Consider the following 18,565-nt stretch of genomic DNA (forward strand, 5'->3'; position numbering starts at 1 on the left):
ACCAAAGCAATATATATAATAATTTTTATTTATTATAATAGTAAATTTCCACGCCGTTGTAAAATATTACTAGAATATGCACGATTTAAGAAAAAGTACAAATAACGGCTTTTGTTCCTCTCATTTAATCTATCACTCGTTTACTTAAATCCACGAATCGTTCTAATTTCTGTGAATACGTATAATTTTTTCTAAATTGAAGATCTACCTCAATGTTATTATATTTAAGAACTATTTATTTTTAACCTTAAATAGAACTTTTATACAAATTGCAGAATTTCTAAAAAAATTTATCTTATTTAAATCCTCTAAATTTAATTATTTCTGATATGTTGCTTTACTGTTTTGTATTTTTTAAAAACGCCATAATGTTATTAATTGCAATAACCACATGTTAAATAATTTAAATCACAAGTCTTAACCTTTCAGTAACCAGACAATGCTGAAGTAGTGCACGTGTACATAATAATTTAATCTATCACTAGTGTACCTATATGAATGAATCTTTCTTAACTTAATCCTGACATGTAGCTTTATTATTTTCTGCATTTAAACCTCACCTTTACGATATTAATTGCAGTTACTATCAATTTTTAACCTTTAGCAACATATTACTACATTTTTAGCATTTAAAAGTACAACTTTCAACCCCATTGTTAAGTATCATAAGAATATGTTCGACTATACCGCACGTGTGAATAAAACTAACGCACGTGTGAATCTTTTTTAACTTAATTAATCCTGATATATAGCTTCCTTGATTTGTGTTTCTAAAATTCACCATAATGTTTTGAATTGCAATTACCATTTATGCAAATGGTAATTAAATTGCAATTACCAAAGCATGCTCATAATTTAATCTCGCAGTCGTATACCCATATGAATAAATCTTTTTTGATCATATTAATACTAATATGTATCCTTATTGTTTTTCTGAATTTAAATTTACCTTATAGATATTAATTGCAATTAATATAAATTTTAAACCCTTAACAACATATTACTATGATTTTTGCTATTAAAATTACAACTTTCGACCCTATCGTGAAGTTTCATAAAAATATGTTCGACTATACCGCACGTGTGAATAAAAACTTTATCTTCTTTGAATCTATGTTAATTTAATTAATCCTGATATGTAGCCTTCTTGTTTGGTGTTTCTAATATTCTCCATAATGTTATGAATTGCAATAACCATTTATTTTAAACCCTTCGTTATAATTTCACCACATGTTTGATCATTTAAACCACAACCTTTAAGCATTCAATAAAATGCCGCGAGACGATGCTCAAATACTACACGTGCTCATAATTTCTCAGTCGTGTACCCATATGAGTGAATCTTTTTTAATCTCATCAATATTGATATGAAGCCTTATTATTTTCTGAATTTAAAATTCAAATTAATGTTATCAATTGCAGTTACTATTAATTTTTAACCTTTAACAACATATTACTACATTTTTTGCAATTAAAACCACAAATTTCTACCATATTGCAAAATATCACAAGACTATATTCGACTATAACTCACGCGAATAAAAATTTTATCTTATTTAAATTTTTCTTAATTAAGTTAAACCCGACGTGTGCCTCATTGTTTTGTGTTTCTAAATAGCAATAACCATTTATTTTTTAACTTTCATAAGAATACTTTCACCACATATTTAGTAATTTAAATAACAACTTTAAACCTTTCAGTAAAATGTCACACACAAAGCTCAAGCAGTTCACGTGCACATAAAAATTTTATGAATGAATATTTCTTAACTTTATTAGTCCTGATATAAGGCCTAATTGTTCTATATTTCTCAAATTCACCTTAATGAAAATAATTATTGCTATTATTTGCAATAACTATTTTTTACCAACAATTTCCATCATATTTCGATGGCTGTTGTTGGTTCATCATTAGTAAACATACCATGCTGATTTACCATCATAAGGGAAATACAACATATTCCATCATAATATGATGGTTATTGTAGGGCCAACATTAATATACGTAACTTGTTGGTTGAATATCATAAATATAAACCAACAATTTCCATCGTATTTTGATGGCTCTTGTTGGTCCATCAATAATAAACGTAACATGTTGGTTGACCATCATAAAGGGAATACAACATAATACATCTTAGTATGATGGTTATTGTTGGGGCAACATTAACATACATAACATGTTGGTTGACCATCATAAATATAAACCAACAATTTCCATCATATTTTGATGGATCTTGTTGGTCCATCAATAATAAACGTTACATGTTGGTTGACCATCATAAAGGGAATACAGCACATTCCATCATAATATGATGGTTATTGTTGGGCCAACATTAACATACATAACATGTTGGCTGACCATCATAAATATAAACCAACAATTTCCATCATATTTTGATGGTGCTGTTGGTCCATCAATAGTAAACATACCATGTTGGTTGACCATCATAAAGGGAGTACAACATATTCCATCATAATATGATGGCTACTGTTGGTCCATGAAAAATCCAACATTACTTGATGGTTTACCATCATAGCAATACAGCAACATTTTCCATCTTGCTATGTTGGAATTTGTTGGTCCATCAAAAACCAACAAACCATGATGGAAATTGTTGTATGATGGTGCCCATCAAAACATGTTGGACCATCAAGAATCTTGTTGAAACCAACATAAACCATCAAAATCCTTTGATGGTACCATCATAAATTTTGTCTTGGGTATGAAAGCATAATTCTTAATTTAGTAAACTCAATTTATAGCATTTTTACCCACCACTGCTTATAAACAAATCATCATCATATGAAACGCCTCTCTATTACAGTTGTGATGTCTTAAACCTTTTGAAAATTTACCGAAAATCTACGATTTTTAACTGACCATTTCTTAAAATATTTTGTAGAATCCGTAGCAGTTTTCATCTATGTAGCTGTCATCTATTATGGACTTTGAAAAATAGTATTTTAGTGATTGAAACATTAGCTTTTCGACTTAACAAATCTTGAACTCTGAAGTTTTCAAACATGCCACGACAGTTCACCTCCTCATGAAATTTATCAGGCTAAAATCCCAGGTGTAGCAGACCACAGTGGTAATTTAAAATATTGTTCCTTTTTCACTGATCATGAGTTAAAATACTTGTCCCGTCGAGCTAACCGTCTACAATGAGAATATTTTACGTCAGCACTGCGAGCCGGGTGCAGAAATCGTGTCGAACAACCATCGCTGACATTCGAACACAGTTAGCGACTCAATCAAGCTAAATGAAAAAATCAAACGATATTTAAATTACGTTATCAGCTTTAATTGTTCTGTATCATTTGAATATAATTATGTATATTGTACGTAAAAACAACGTTTCTGCATACATTGTATATGTATATTTAGGAATCACAAATTGTACGTACATGCGGGCGTGCATTTTGTGTACATAAAAATAACCCCATACATACTTACATATTGAATTTGCATATAGTATACAATCGTAATAACTTGTAATCGTATAGTTTGATTACAAATAATCACAATTACTTGTAATCAATCATATATTTTGATTATTTGCAATCATAATTACCCGTAATCGTTTTTGTTGTGTTTACTTGCAATCGCAATTACTTGGAATCATGATTAGAGTAGTAATCAAAATTTTGATTAAAACTGTAATCAAGATTATAGGTAACTGATTACTGTAATCAATTATTGTAATCATCATGACAGCTGTGATCAAAATTTTTGAAAGTTGTAACCACGATTACAAGTAATGTATCACTGTAATCGACAATTGTAATCACGATTACAGCTGTAATCAAAGTTGTAATCACGATACGATCACAAGTAATTGATTACCGTAATCGAAAAATTTAATCGATTACATTTCTGCCCAACTTTGTCTCATGGTAAATGCAATGCATAAATGTATAATTATGTGATTAAGTTTCTACCACATTAAATTAAAAATATATGTAATATATTCACTTTAGAAATCAGCTTGTTCCAATCATTTTATTGTATGCAAAAGCCATTTTCTAGAAGAATTTTCTGACCGTTTTCTATGATGGAAGTTACATTGAAAATTTAAACGAAATACTTTAAAATTTGATACTTCTAAAGCCTGATTGCTTGATACACATCACGATCACACACGAATATTTGAATCAAATTGGACGAAATTTATACTTTTAAACACTTTCTGGTGCAGGAAACGCTTAATCTGAACTTATTACAAATCATTAGAGTAGTAAATAAATTTTATTTTAAACAGTCACCATGTTTTAGCAACCACTATTCTTTTAGAAAAAAATAAACACCTGCCTCTTCCCTCGTTGCATAGTTTCCAATTAAGTGCTGCGCGATGAATGGGATAAAATGCCGCTTCGCTGCCCAGGTGCCAGATCCAAAAGCATGATAAGACAGAGTTTCCAAATTGCTCAGCCTGAGATACATATTTTTAGTCTTTCAATATGAATGTTTAATTCTTAGTTTAGTATATTTGATTTATAGCATTTCTACCTACAACTGCGTATAAACCAGAATTGCCAACTTGCTCCGCTTTGTAAAATAGTAGTATTTTCTAGTGGTAGCGAAATTTAAGTTACTTTTAGTTTAGTATTTTTCATTTAAAGTAATTTTTTTCACCACTAAATATCAGAAATTATAAGTATCATATGAAATGCAACGATGCAGCATCATTCTACTGGACACTCTATTAAAAAGTGTGCGTAACAATGCTTCTCTAGGCTGAGAGCAAGGTCGCAACTAGAAACTTTTTCGTCCCTCAATGAAATAGATACACCTCAAAAACAAATTGAAAGAAATGTTATATTCCACAAGAACAAATTGTTAAGATAAGGCGTTCTGCATTCTAATTCCTCATAAATCTATCACTCCTTATCTCCCCTTCTGCTGACCAGACGAGTGGCCCTCTCGCCGTTCAAACCCCCTTCACCTAGCGTCCACCATGTAAAAGGGGGCGACCGCAAACGATTTGTAGCTTACAAATTATCAATTTGTAATTGTGGGATATCTATTTCACTGACGAAAGCAAAAGCAGCCTGCTCTCGCCGTTACATAATTTGCTACCACTTTATTAAAACTATTCCAGAAAGCGGAGCAGTTGGCATCCCTGATAAACAAATCATCATCATCCGAAATGCCCCTCCGTCACAGTTGTGACGTGTTGAGCCTTCTGAAAAGTTTTCAAAATTAATTGAAAATCTGCGATTTTTAATTGATAGTGTCTTTAAATATTTTGTAGAATCCGTTGCTGCTAGCTTTACCGGACTTTGAAAAATAGTTTTTCAGTGGTAGCAACATAAGAGCTTCGACATAATAAATCTTGAACATTGAAGTTTTAAAAAATAAATTTAACATGCCGTGACAGTTCCCCTCCCAATGAAGTTTATCAGGTTCAAATCCCAGCGGAGGCCTACCGCCGGCTCGCGCTGACCACAGTGGTGACGTAAAATATACTTTCTTGTTCAAGGATCATGAGTTAAAATACTCGTACAGTCGGGCAAAACGTGGAAGGTTTTCCTCACCATGTAAGCGCAGACAAAGGCGACGGTGGACCGAAGAAGCCGAACGAAATTAGAACCTTGGGTGATATTTCTGGTTGTTTTGAGTGGCATTTTAATTTAATTAATGCAAGCAAACAACAAATAATACAACAACAAATTGCACAACAAATTATTACAACATATAAATTTTTAAACAAACTTTAATAGCTTTAATTATATAAATTTCTTATTGTATGAACAATGCTTGTGTAAATAGTAATAACATATATTTTAATCTAAGCGTGTATTTTTACATTACTTGTAATTATATACATATATACGTTATATGTACATAGGTATTAACAAAGTATATAGTCATACAAGAACATACGCTGGGAGCACATACCATATATCTATGTACATAATGTACATGCATACGTGTAAGCATTTTATTTACGCAACCAGTTACATATATTGTCTTTAAACAACAATGTTACATATTGTACGTAAATACATACAATGTATATACAGAGGTACATTGTTTATGCGAGCAATTATCGTAAATTTATACAATATATGTACTTAAGTGCATAAATGCATATGAACGTATATACATTATTTTCATATACGTTCTTACATATTTTATCTATGTATACGAACATACAGAACATTGCATTTGCTTACAAAATAATATACATGCGTACATGTACCATAAATACATAATTATAAGCACTAAGCATATACGTACTGCATTAAGTATATTTTTATATAATTAAATATACTGCTGCACATTACAAACACCGTTTGTCCTTACTTTGTATGTGTATATATAGGAATCACAAATTGTACGCACATGCTTGCGTGCATTTTATGGACATAAAATATTTACATAAAATATATAATATTAAAAAACTTACATGATGTATTTACATATAGTATACAATCGTATTAACTTGTAATCGTATAATTTGATTACAAGTAATGACAATTATTTGTAATCGCGATTACATGTAATCATGATTGCATGTAATCATATATTTTGATTATTCGTAATCGAAATTACCCGTAATCGTTTTCGTTGTGATTACTTGCAATCGCAATTAATTGGAATCGTGTTTACATTTGTAAACAGAATTTTGATTACAGCTGTAATCAAGATACGAAATATTTGATTACTATAATCAATTATTGTAATCACGATTACAACTGTAATCAAAATGTTTGAAAGTTAAAATCATGATTAAAAGTAGCTGATTACTGTTATCGACTATTGTAATCACGATTACAGTTGTAATCTAAGTTGCAATCACGGTTAGAAGTAATTGATTACTGTAATTGCTTGCAATCACGATTACAGTTATAATCAAAATAATTGTGTTATCTTGTAAGCAGGCTTACAAGTGATTGATTACTGTAATCGAAAAATTTTATCGATTACATTTTTGCCCAATTCTGTCTCATGCTATATGCAATGGATATATTTATGTGATTAAGTATCTACCACCTTAAATTAAAAAATATATGTACTTTATTTATTTTCGAAAATTAATATTCACATCAGACTCGCAACCCAAGATTCAGATAGCAGAGATGCCAACTGCATACCTGCCAACTTTTAATCCCTTCCATTATCATTTTTCACAGTGGTATTAAAATGGAATTAAAACTTCAATTTTAAGCAAACAAATACGTTGTATATGAGCAAACTTAAGTTCACAACCATGATAGTAACGCATATTAATATATGTGCTTAATTTTTGTAAGAATAGTGGTGATCAATATCATTTAAAAATTAAGATTATAAAAGAAAAAATAGTATATAACTACTACCACTTTAAATATGAAAATAAAATCTTCCGGAAAATCCGGAAGAGTTGGCAGGTATGCAACTGCTCCGGACATGCCAAAATAATTTAAAAAAACGGCATTTAGTTAGTAAGTAAATTTAGCAAATATTTGACTATTTTTGCTTGTATTTTAAGAGGTATGGCATGACATACGTCTACGAAAGTGGTGAATTATAACGAATTATTTAGAAATAGTGGTGGATAAAAATCTACTAAATTGAATTTATTAAACCAAGAATCACAATTGATAAACTACCACTTTAAAATGCATATTTGCTGTCCGGAGCAAGTTGGCATCTCTGAGATAGCGAAGAGAGAGCACGGTCATGATGTTGAGATCGAGTGTTTCATGTGAATCTTGACCGGATAAACTGAATTATGCCGTGCTGATGCTCACACTGGAAAATGACTGATTGGTGAACGTTGACCAGGGTTCATGGACTTTGCATTCAAGATTTCTGACCATTTCATGCTGACTGCTGATCGACCATTTTCCTTTTGGAGTGAGTAATTCGTATTTCATTCTCCTGAAATTATGCTTGGATGTTGCAAAGTTTAGATTTGACCATTTCATTTTAATTACTGCAAAAATGCTATCTCGACGCTGCGGACGTGGCAGCAAGATTACTCACACACCCACCAGGAGAATTGTAATACCGGTGATATATCCCAATTACATAAAGCCAGATGCTAAGCCCGGTGAAATTTTTGAAGATGAATATGGACATTTCCATTGCTGGTCCAAAAGAGGAAGTTATTGCACGCTCAGCGATTTCAAAGTGCCTGAAGGAGCTATAAGACCATATTATTCGGCCAATTCAATTTTGGTACCTCAACAAATTACGCCTGAAACGCCGACTACATCAGCTGACGCCCCAACTATGGAAGTCAACGACGGAGACCAGCATATGGAACAGACTAAAGAAGTTTCGACCTCTGATTCAGAAAGTATTAACAAAAACAACATAGAACCTCCTACAAAGAAAATGAAAAAGAAGAAGAAAAGGCCAGCGGATGTCAAAAATCCTGATAACTACCATGGGTGAAAGCCCTTATATAGCAAGACGGAAAAGAGAAAAACCTGGTACGTAAAACATTTCATTCCAGCATTTTTTTCGAAAAAAATGAAATATCTGAAACTATCAAGATTTCTTTTATAATTCCGGCATATATATAAAACTGCTTCTTTTCCAAGATAAAGTAAATATTGTTGAAAAATTTAAAAAAAGAATAAGTAAACTCCTCCCCAAAACTAGCTATAACTGAAATGGTTTTACTACCAGCCTTTCCTCTTTTCCATCTCACTTTCACCCCTTATAACTACGCAACCACGACTACAAATAGCTGCTCCTCTTTACCGCTAGAGACCGCCACTCTTTTAGCGCCATCAGAATCCAGAGAGGATTTCAACAAAGCTTCAGATTCACCCACAACTACAAAGTTCTACTTATCAAGTTTACAAAAGTTTTAATCCGTGGACTACCAGTTGACTTCAAAACAGAGGATATTTCCCTTGAATTAGGGAAATTAAACATAGAAACCCACCACGTAATACAGTTTAAAAGAAGAGTAGGAGGAACCTTCAGGCTCCTCCCACTTTTTCTCACAATCCTTAACCCTTTCGCGCCGACTGTCACAAATACGTGACAGCAAAAAACCGTATCAATCAGGGTAAGAAGATAAAACTGGTAATCAAAGTATTTCTTTAGCAGTTTATTTGTGGGCGGAGTTATAATTTTTCGATTTATTTAATTCACCATTACTTTGTTCGAAATAAAACTATTTAGTTATACTTTGAATAGACATTGATTATATATATGATCAAACTAACAATAATTAAAATAAAAGCAAAGTAAGTCTGTCAAATTAGTAACGACTACATTTAAGTTACCGTTTTTTATTTAATTGCAACTTGATTCTGATTTTGTACGAAAGCTTTTCTGAATCACCCGTCCCCAAGGGGTTAAAGAAGCGGAGAATCACCGGCAAATTTTCACCATCACAGACATACAGCGAATTCCAGTCCGAGTAGAGCGTTTTCGTGGCGGTCAGGGACAGCTGCAGTGTTTTAATTGCCAGGAAAACGGCCACGCTCAATGGACATGCAATGCGCCTCCCAGATGCGTGAAATGCGCTGATAACCACCAATCCTTCGATTGTCGTAAGGATAGACTCACACCACCAAAGAGCTGCAACTGTGGAGAAAGTCACACCGCAAACTACACGCAAAGCCCGCCCCAGCAGGAAAAGCCCTCGCTCTGTTCCTTCTATGCTAGCCAAATTGGCTCACAGACTCGTATCAATAGTGAAAGAGCTGAAAAACCTACTAAGAAATGAAGAAGTGTTTCTTTTTTTGCAAAAAATCTTAGGAGAGACAGCTCTAGTTCAGTGACATTTTATTTTTCAATTCAACATTGAACTCTAAATTCTAGACTTTCAATATATATCTTAATTAAACATGTGCTAGTTAAATGTAAAAATACAATATTTATCAATTTCTGTTAATAGTTATTTATGTCAACCAATGCATATATATTACAAATTATGTTTATATTTATATATGTCAACAGATGTCAATTTAGATTCGATATTCAAATGTTATATCTACTATAGTTATCTATGTCAACCTATGTATATATATTTCAAATTATGTTTATATTTATATGTGTAAATTTAGTTTCGATATTCAAATGTTTATTTACCCAAGCGAAGTGTTTGTAATTTTGTATTAGCAATCACATCGACTGCTAAATTCTAAATGTTATCACTTTAAACTTATGTAAATTTCTAGATATATGGGATAGGGGCTGCTGCGCGGATCAGGTACCCAATTTTTAATAAATAAAGTAAGTAAGTAATTTTCACATCAGTAATTCGTATTGAAACACTCTTATATTGAAGTATTTGCTAACCATTTTCAATAGTGCTAGGTGCAATGAAAAGAAGAAATGCATTTATATTTATATCGTGCTGCTTGTTATCTATCACACACGAATAGTTAAATCAAATTATACGGAGATCCATACTCTTAAGCAATTTCCAATCTAGGAAATGCTTAATCTGAAATAATTACAAACCATTAGAATAGTAAATCTATTTTATTTTAAACATTCACCAAGTTTTAGCCACCATTATTCTTTTAGCAAAAAACAAACGTCTGCCTGTTTCCTTGTTGCAGAATTGCCACTAAATATTTTTTAGTGGTATCCTTTGAATATGAAAGCATAATTCTTAGTTTAGTAAACTCAATTTATAACATTTTTACCCACCACTGCTTATAAACAAATCATCATCTAAAGCACCACTCTATTAAAGTTGTAACGTGTTAAACCTTCTGAAAAGATATCGAAAATCTGCGATTTTTAATTGACCATTTCTAAAAATATGTAGCTGCCAGTTTTCACGGACTTTGAAAAATAGTTTTTTAGTGGTAGCAACATTAGTATTTCGACATAATCTTGTAGCTTGAATTTTTTAAAAAAAATTTAATATGCCATGACAGTTTACCCCCCCCCCCAATGAAATTTATCAGGTTCAAATCCCAGCGGTGGCCTACCCCAGGCTCGCGCTGACCTCAGTGGTGACGCAAAACATTCTTCCCTGTAGACGAATCATGAGTGAAAATGCCCTGACCATGGAAGGTTTACCTCGCCATGTAAACGCAAACAAGGGGGACGGTAAACCGAAGAAGACTCACGAAGTAAAAACCTTGGGTGCTATTTCTGATTGTTTTGAGTGACTTTTTAATTTGATTATTACAAGCTCTAAATTTTAACAGTTTTTAAGATGTGGATGAGCGACATGGAGGAAATAGAAGTTCCAGAGGATGTATACTATCCTGTTGGGAAGAAGCCTATCGGGACAGAGCCTGATCTTTAGTCTTACTGAGAGAAAAACTCATCAGATTGGTAACGCAAAATCAAGGCAAGACTATGAACTTGATAGTGGTGTCACAGCTGCCGACTATTGCTTTTGAATTGAACGATGGTATCATACAACAGAATAAGGTGTTGTCGAATGCCAAATTTCTGCAAAATGAGGCTGAACGAGCCCTGAACTAAATGATTTCATTTGATTTTATAACCGTCGTTGAACGACGGATCCAATTTCAGGTTTACGATTCCCAATGTTAAACTCCGTAACCTTGTCATTTTGAACCCAATCCAGAAGACAAGGGAAATCCTTGATCAAGTATTGAGAAAAATTTGCCTTCGCGAAGCACTTTTTTTAATGGAGCTAATCAGAGTACCATAGAGAGAAAAACCACTGAAAACCTCCCAAGGTTAGGTTCACGGCAAAGAGACTCTAACCCAGGATCCCTCTACAAAGAATATTTTACACCAGAACTGCGGATAGTGCAAGCAGGGTGCAGAACTCGAGTACACCAATCATCGCTGGGATTTGAACACAGTTAGTGACTTTTATAACGACTAAATGATAAAATCAAACGATATTTTAACTTAGCTTTCAGCTTTAATTGTTACATATCATTTTGAAATTATTTGAATAAAATATAATTTTCTGGTATTTTCATAAAATGTTTGACACATCAATTTGTTATAACATAAGGTATTGTTCATAGAAATCTTTAAATGGCAAAAAAACTGTTTACTTTATATGTGGAAATAATATTTAAAAAATACAAATAAGATTATTGTTTGCTTTCCAAAAAAATTGAGATCGAGTTTTATATGTTTAGGAATAAATCTTAAAACAAACTTTAATTACCGTCAGATGGGATGACTTTGTGCAGGAATTTTTAGTTTTCCATCTTTGACCTAATAAAAAAATAGTTAAAAGATGCTGAATTGTACAACATCTAATCTAAAATGTGTTGTTAGCCATCTAGGAAGCAATTGCATGTAGTTAAGAGCTGATTTCAATTAGTCGAATGTATAAAGTCATACCGGGATGGGGTCACATTGTGCAATGCAATAAAATAATGACTTAGTTCAGTTATTTCCATTCACTTAAAATCGTTTAATAAACAATATTTAACATTGTTAATGTACAATACAAGCATATTACACATATATATGCACTATTTATTAACACATCTACTTAAGATGAACATAAAACTTCTATAATTTTCTATATTCTATAATTTTTTTTAAACATTTTTAGATTTTTTCTTATTAATTAAATTTTAGGTAAATTTTTTTTATGATTTTAAGGTACAATCAAACATTTGATATGAATTGACATGAATGAACAGTTGAATGGATTCCCTCATTTAACACCCCCAACGCAGAAGGATCCTCTCTTACGAACAGTCTCTAATTAACTGTATTAAGCAATTAACATATCGAAATTGAAATGAAAAATAAATAACAATATGAAAATATAAAATAATATTCACGGTGAGATTTCGAATGCTCTGCATGAATTTTGTTCGAAGTCGTGTTTCGGTGAATTCTGAACTTCATTAACGCTTTCGAAACCTATAAACCATTTTTTACTTCTGCCAAACATTTTTCTAACGCTTCTGTGGTGCAATCACAATAATTTCTTGATCCAGACTTTCTTCTATAAGTCCTTGGCATGGGTTTCTCAGAAAGGAAAATTGCACAAAGTCACCCCAGATTGTATTTTTTTTTATTAATTACTAAATAGCTAACATTATAATGATTAAAAACAAAAAAAATATGCATGATTTCTTATCTCAATTGATAAGACTTTTAAAACATAGCCTACCTTCCTGTCCAGGATAACTAGAACATCGTCAATCGAGCAAACTTTCCAGCCTCCAATTTTGCGACGTTAAAAAATTTGAAACTGCTTGTAACTTGAGCTCCCAATTTTCCAATAACGACGATGTTTACATTGCCAGTCCTTTTCAAACCATTAATTCGTTACGTTGACAACTCAAATCAGTTGATACCGAGCTTAAAAAAATATCGCTGGATGGTACGACCCAAAAATTGAAAAAAGGACAGTTTGCACAAGGTCACCCCATCTGACGGTACTTTACTTATATAAATTTTTTAATGTATGAACAATGTTTGTGTATATTGTAATTACATATATTTTAATGTAAACAAGTATTTATACATTATTTGTAATTATTTACTTGTATACGTTGTATTTGCATAGGAACTAACAAAGTGTATAGTTATACAAGTATATACGTTGGGTCAACATACCACAGGTCTGTGTACATAATGTACATACAGACATGCAAGTATACAGTTCATTTACGCAACTATGTACATTTATTGCGCCTTTAAACAACATTCTTACATATTCTACGTAAATACGTACAATATATATACATGCGTACAATATATTCATTGTACGTAAGTATATATACATACGTACATGCAAGCATACAGTTTATTTACGCAACTATGTACATATATTGCGCCTTTAAACAACATTCTTACATATTCTACGTAAATACGTACAATATATATACATGCGTACAATATATTCATTGTACGTATGTATATATACATACGTACATGTAATCATATATTTTGTAGTCATAATTACCCGTAATCGTGATTACAATAGTCGATTATAGTAATAAATTACTAGAAATCATGATTACTACTTTCAAATATTTTAATTACTGCTGTAATCAAGATTACAAGTAATAGATTACAGTAATAAATTACTTGTAATCATGATTACTACTTTCAAATATTTTTATTACAGCTGTAATCAAGATTACAAGTAAAAGATTACTGTCATTATCTGCTGTAAGCAAAATTATGTTATCTCGTAAGCATTATTACAAATAATTGCTTACTGTAATCGAAAAATTTAATTGATAACATTTTTGCCGAACTCTGTCTCATAGTACACGCAATGGAAATACGTATATTTATGTGATTAAGTATCTACCAGCTTTAATTAAAAATTATATGTAATAGATATATTTTCAAAACTTTCATTAAGAGCGATTGTTATTAATGTGCACTCCCTTATTGAAGTACTTGCTAACCATTTTCAATGGTGGTAGGTACAATGAAAATAAAATATATACTTTTAGAGTCTGGTTTGCTAGATATGCATCAATGTCACAGTAACTTGAACTTTGATTCAAAAGTAGTAGTGACTGATTATATCGATATAAAATTTATCGATATTTTCTGTCAATTAATCGTTGTAATTTTTTAAATTTGGTATAAATATGTCGATTGATTAAAAATTTATATAATTAGTTTTCAATGAAGCTAATCGATATCATCAATATTTTATGCAATCGATTAAAGCAAATCATCGTTTAACTTAGTAGTCCTTTTAATTCTAAGTGTCGAGATATTTGTCTTCGAGAATCGATGAAAAGGTGGCGATCAAAGTAAATCAAACTGTGAAAAAAAACATTTTCACTGCGATTTTTGGAGCAGTGAAATTTATCACAGTGACAGTATCAGTGATTTTTTCACTGGGACAACTAGAAAAGTCACTTCTCCGTTACGTTTGACCTATCTCTACATCACGCACGAATATTTAAATCAAATTGTAGTTGGCAGGCCTGTATAGGTTACAGCGGTATGAAAATCCAATTATTATTTTTCTTTTTTATATTAATTTTTCTCCGTTATGTCCACAGGGAAGAAAATTATATCAATAAGACCGAAAATTTAATGTGAGGTCGTAGTTAGATTATTTTTCTTTTTGGTGAAAGATAAAATCGTCTGTTTATTGTACAATACAATTGGAAAAAAAAGCAAATACAAATAAATACTTTGCAAAATACCAAATACAAATAAATACTGTTTAACTCATATAGAACATAAATATTTCAATTTAGATGATGAATGTTGGTAAGAATTATTTATTGAAAAATACTTTTGCTAATTTTATTCGAAACAGTAGTTAAATATATGTAGTTCTTTATTTAAAAAAATAAAGATTAATATTACAGTAAGATATTAGTCTTAAGGGAATCCAAACATATTTCATACGCAAATTTCTATTTAAATAAATCACTTAATGTTTTCCAGCACCATTTCTATACAATGCAATAAAGTCGTAAAACTATACAAAAATAAAATTAATTTTTCAAAAATAGCAGTTATAGATATATCAACTCATACGTCATTCCTTTATCACTATCAATTTAAACATGCCCTCTTATGATATACGACGCAATGCATATATGTATATTTATGTGACTAATTATCTACCACCTTGAATGAAAAAATCTATATAATATATTTTTTTCTGAAAACCATTGATTACGACATTTATTGATTGCAAAAACTCTTTATTGAAGTATTTACTAACCTTTTTCTATGGTGGTAGGTACAATGAATATAAAAAAGATATTTATATTTGAAACTCATGAAGTCTGGTTGCTTGGTATACTTCACACACGAATAATTAAATCAAACTATACGGAGATCCATACTTTTAAACAATTTCCAATCCAGAAAACGCTTAATCTGAAATAATTAGAATAGTAAATCTATTTCATTTTAAACATTCACCAAGTTTTATCTACCATTATTCTTTTAGCAAAAAACAAACGTCTGCTTCATCCCATGTTGCAAAGTTGCCAACTTGCTCCGGACAGCGGATATTTATTCGTGGTAGCCTTTGAATATGAAAGCATAATTCTTATATTAGTAAACTCAATTTATAACATTTTTACCCACCACCGCTTATAAACAAATCATCATCATCTAAAACGCCACTCTATAAAAGTTGTAACGTGTTAACCGGTTAACGCCCAGCGTCATATATTGAGGACAGTTCCTTTTTTCAAAGACATTCACTGTGGTGGGAAACTTTTTTCAGTATTTTCATTTATCTGGGTGAATTAAAAGATTCACAGATACCAATGATTTAGTTATTTCTGACTAGATCTAGAATTATAAGGAGCAAGTCCTTTATGATCTATCAAAGACTTTTTGAATGCCCCAACAGTAGAAAAAACAATTAATTTCGATAATATATTATACCATTTTTTCCATAAAAACACTTTTTGTATCATTTTAATTTGTAACATCGGGACGAAACGGGTTAAATCTTCTGAAAATTTACCGAAAATCTGCCATTTTTAATTGACCATTTCTAAATATATTTTGTAGAATCCGTTGCAGTTTGCATCTTTCCTTCGTTCGATGTATTGGAACTGGGCGTCTGAGGCCTTACGGCCTTTTTACCATTCATCCTGAAATCAGACTAAAAAACATACATGACAAAAATGAAGATAGCAGTTTGCATCTATGTTAGTGCCAGCTGTTACCTATTTTGAAAAATAGTTTTTTAGTGGTAGCAACATTAGCGAGTCGACATAACAAATCTTGAACTTTGAAGATTTAAAAAAAAAATAACAAGCCACCATAGTTCAATTGCCAATGAAATTTATCAGGTTCGAATCCCAGTGGAAGCATACCCCTGACTAGCACCGACCACAGTTGTGTTGTAAAATATTCTTCCTTGTTCACGCATCATGAGATAAAAAATCCCGTACCGTCCAGCGACCCATCGAAGGATTATAACTATTTGAAAATTACTGTTCTAAAATAATGTGCTGCCATCTATCGAGAAAAAAACACGTAATAGAATTTCGCAATGTTTCAGATCTAGATGTCTTTCATACTCTGAAAATTATATTACTATTCTAGAGCACTTTCCAGTTTCGTCCATCATTAGAAATTCTTCTATTTTGCTCTTATTTTTGGTCATGGCTAAATCCTACATGAAATACACTTGCCCTGTAACAGTCGCCAAGCACCATGACTGTGGCTGTTCTGTGAGACAGACAGTACTTATTTTTAAGTTTGGGTGCCACATCCCTCAACCTTTCCATGTATGTTGTAGAGTTTTACACGTACGAAAACAATCAGTATATAACAACAGATAAGTAAAAGTACCGTCGCCTATTAATATCAGTCACTGTTAAAATTCAATTACTGTATATTTACATATTCTAACATTTACTAATACACGTTTTCTTGAAATTTCTAGATTCCATTTGATATTCATTATTTTTGTAATTTCAAACTGTAAGGAAGAAAAACTATATGAACAAATCAGAAAATTTATTGTTAAGTGGTAGATCGATTATTTTACTTCTGTGAAAGATAAAATCGTGTGTTAAATGTACGGTGTCAATGATAAATGCGTGTAAATGATACATTTTGTACTTATTTACATACAGTGTATGCGCAAATGAATATAACTAAAATATATATATGAATTCATCTAATGCTATGTAGATAATTGCATATGTACAAACATTTTAGTACCGCACACATATACATTCACTTATATTGTAAGTATATGTACGTATGTATATTGTATATATATGCACGTATGTATATGTACGTATAAAATTTATGTACTTATGTATATAGCTAATAACTACCAATGCATGTGCAAACAGTATAGACATGTACATATATACACAATAAATGCATGCATTTGACTTCATGCAAATGCTTGTGTATACAAAAATATATATCCATGTTCATGTACGCATGTATGTACAAGTACTTGTCGCTTGTACGAACATACACTCATTTTTAGTAAAATGTATGTCCCATGCATGCATGTACGATTTATTTATGAACAATATATGAATATATACATGTACATCATATGCATGTCCAATGCATGCATGTGCATATACACGACATGTTTATGTTCAGTGTATTTATTTAAATATTCATAATACATTTGTGTACGATTGTGCGTACATTTATGTTTTACATATACACATACATACAATCGACATACATATATTGTACAGTTGCTCATGCATACATTCGACATGCATAACAGATATGCATACATACATTTTAAATGCATTAAATTGTACAGAAGCATTTACGTGTAGAGTTCAGATGTACATTCAGATAATGCACATATGAAGCAGTGTACATATTTTTTTTAAATGTACATATTTGTACATATGTGCATACATATATTGGACATAAACCTTTTGTACAAATTTTATATGTGTACATACATGTTATCCCAATATATGCAGTATGTACAATGTAAATAAGTGCAATTAATGAATCCCCGCATGTACAAAACATGCATTTTCATGAATGCATATCCATATGTACTATATATGCATGCAAAATCTATAAATGTATGTACATACGTACATGCATTACATATATTGTATATATACGAGCATTATATGCTCGTATATATATGTACAGTCAATGAATGTGTATACATATGTTTAATGCATTTATGTCTAAATATGTGTACAATGCAGTACATAACATTTATGTAAATTAACTGATAGC

This window comes from Parasteatoda tepidariorum, chromosome 4 (assembly GCF_982258835.1).
Source record: "Parasteatoda tepidariorum strain Cologne lab strain chromosome 4, Ptep-v5.0, whole genome shotgun sequence".
In the NCBI taxonomy this organism is placed as follows: Eukaryota; Metazoa; Arthropoda; class Arachnida; order Araneae; family Theridiidae; genus Parasteatoda; species Parasteatoda tepidariorum.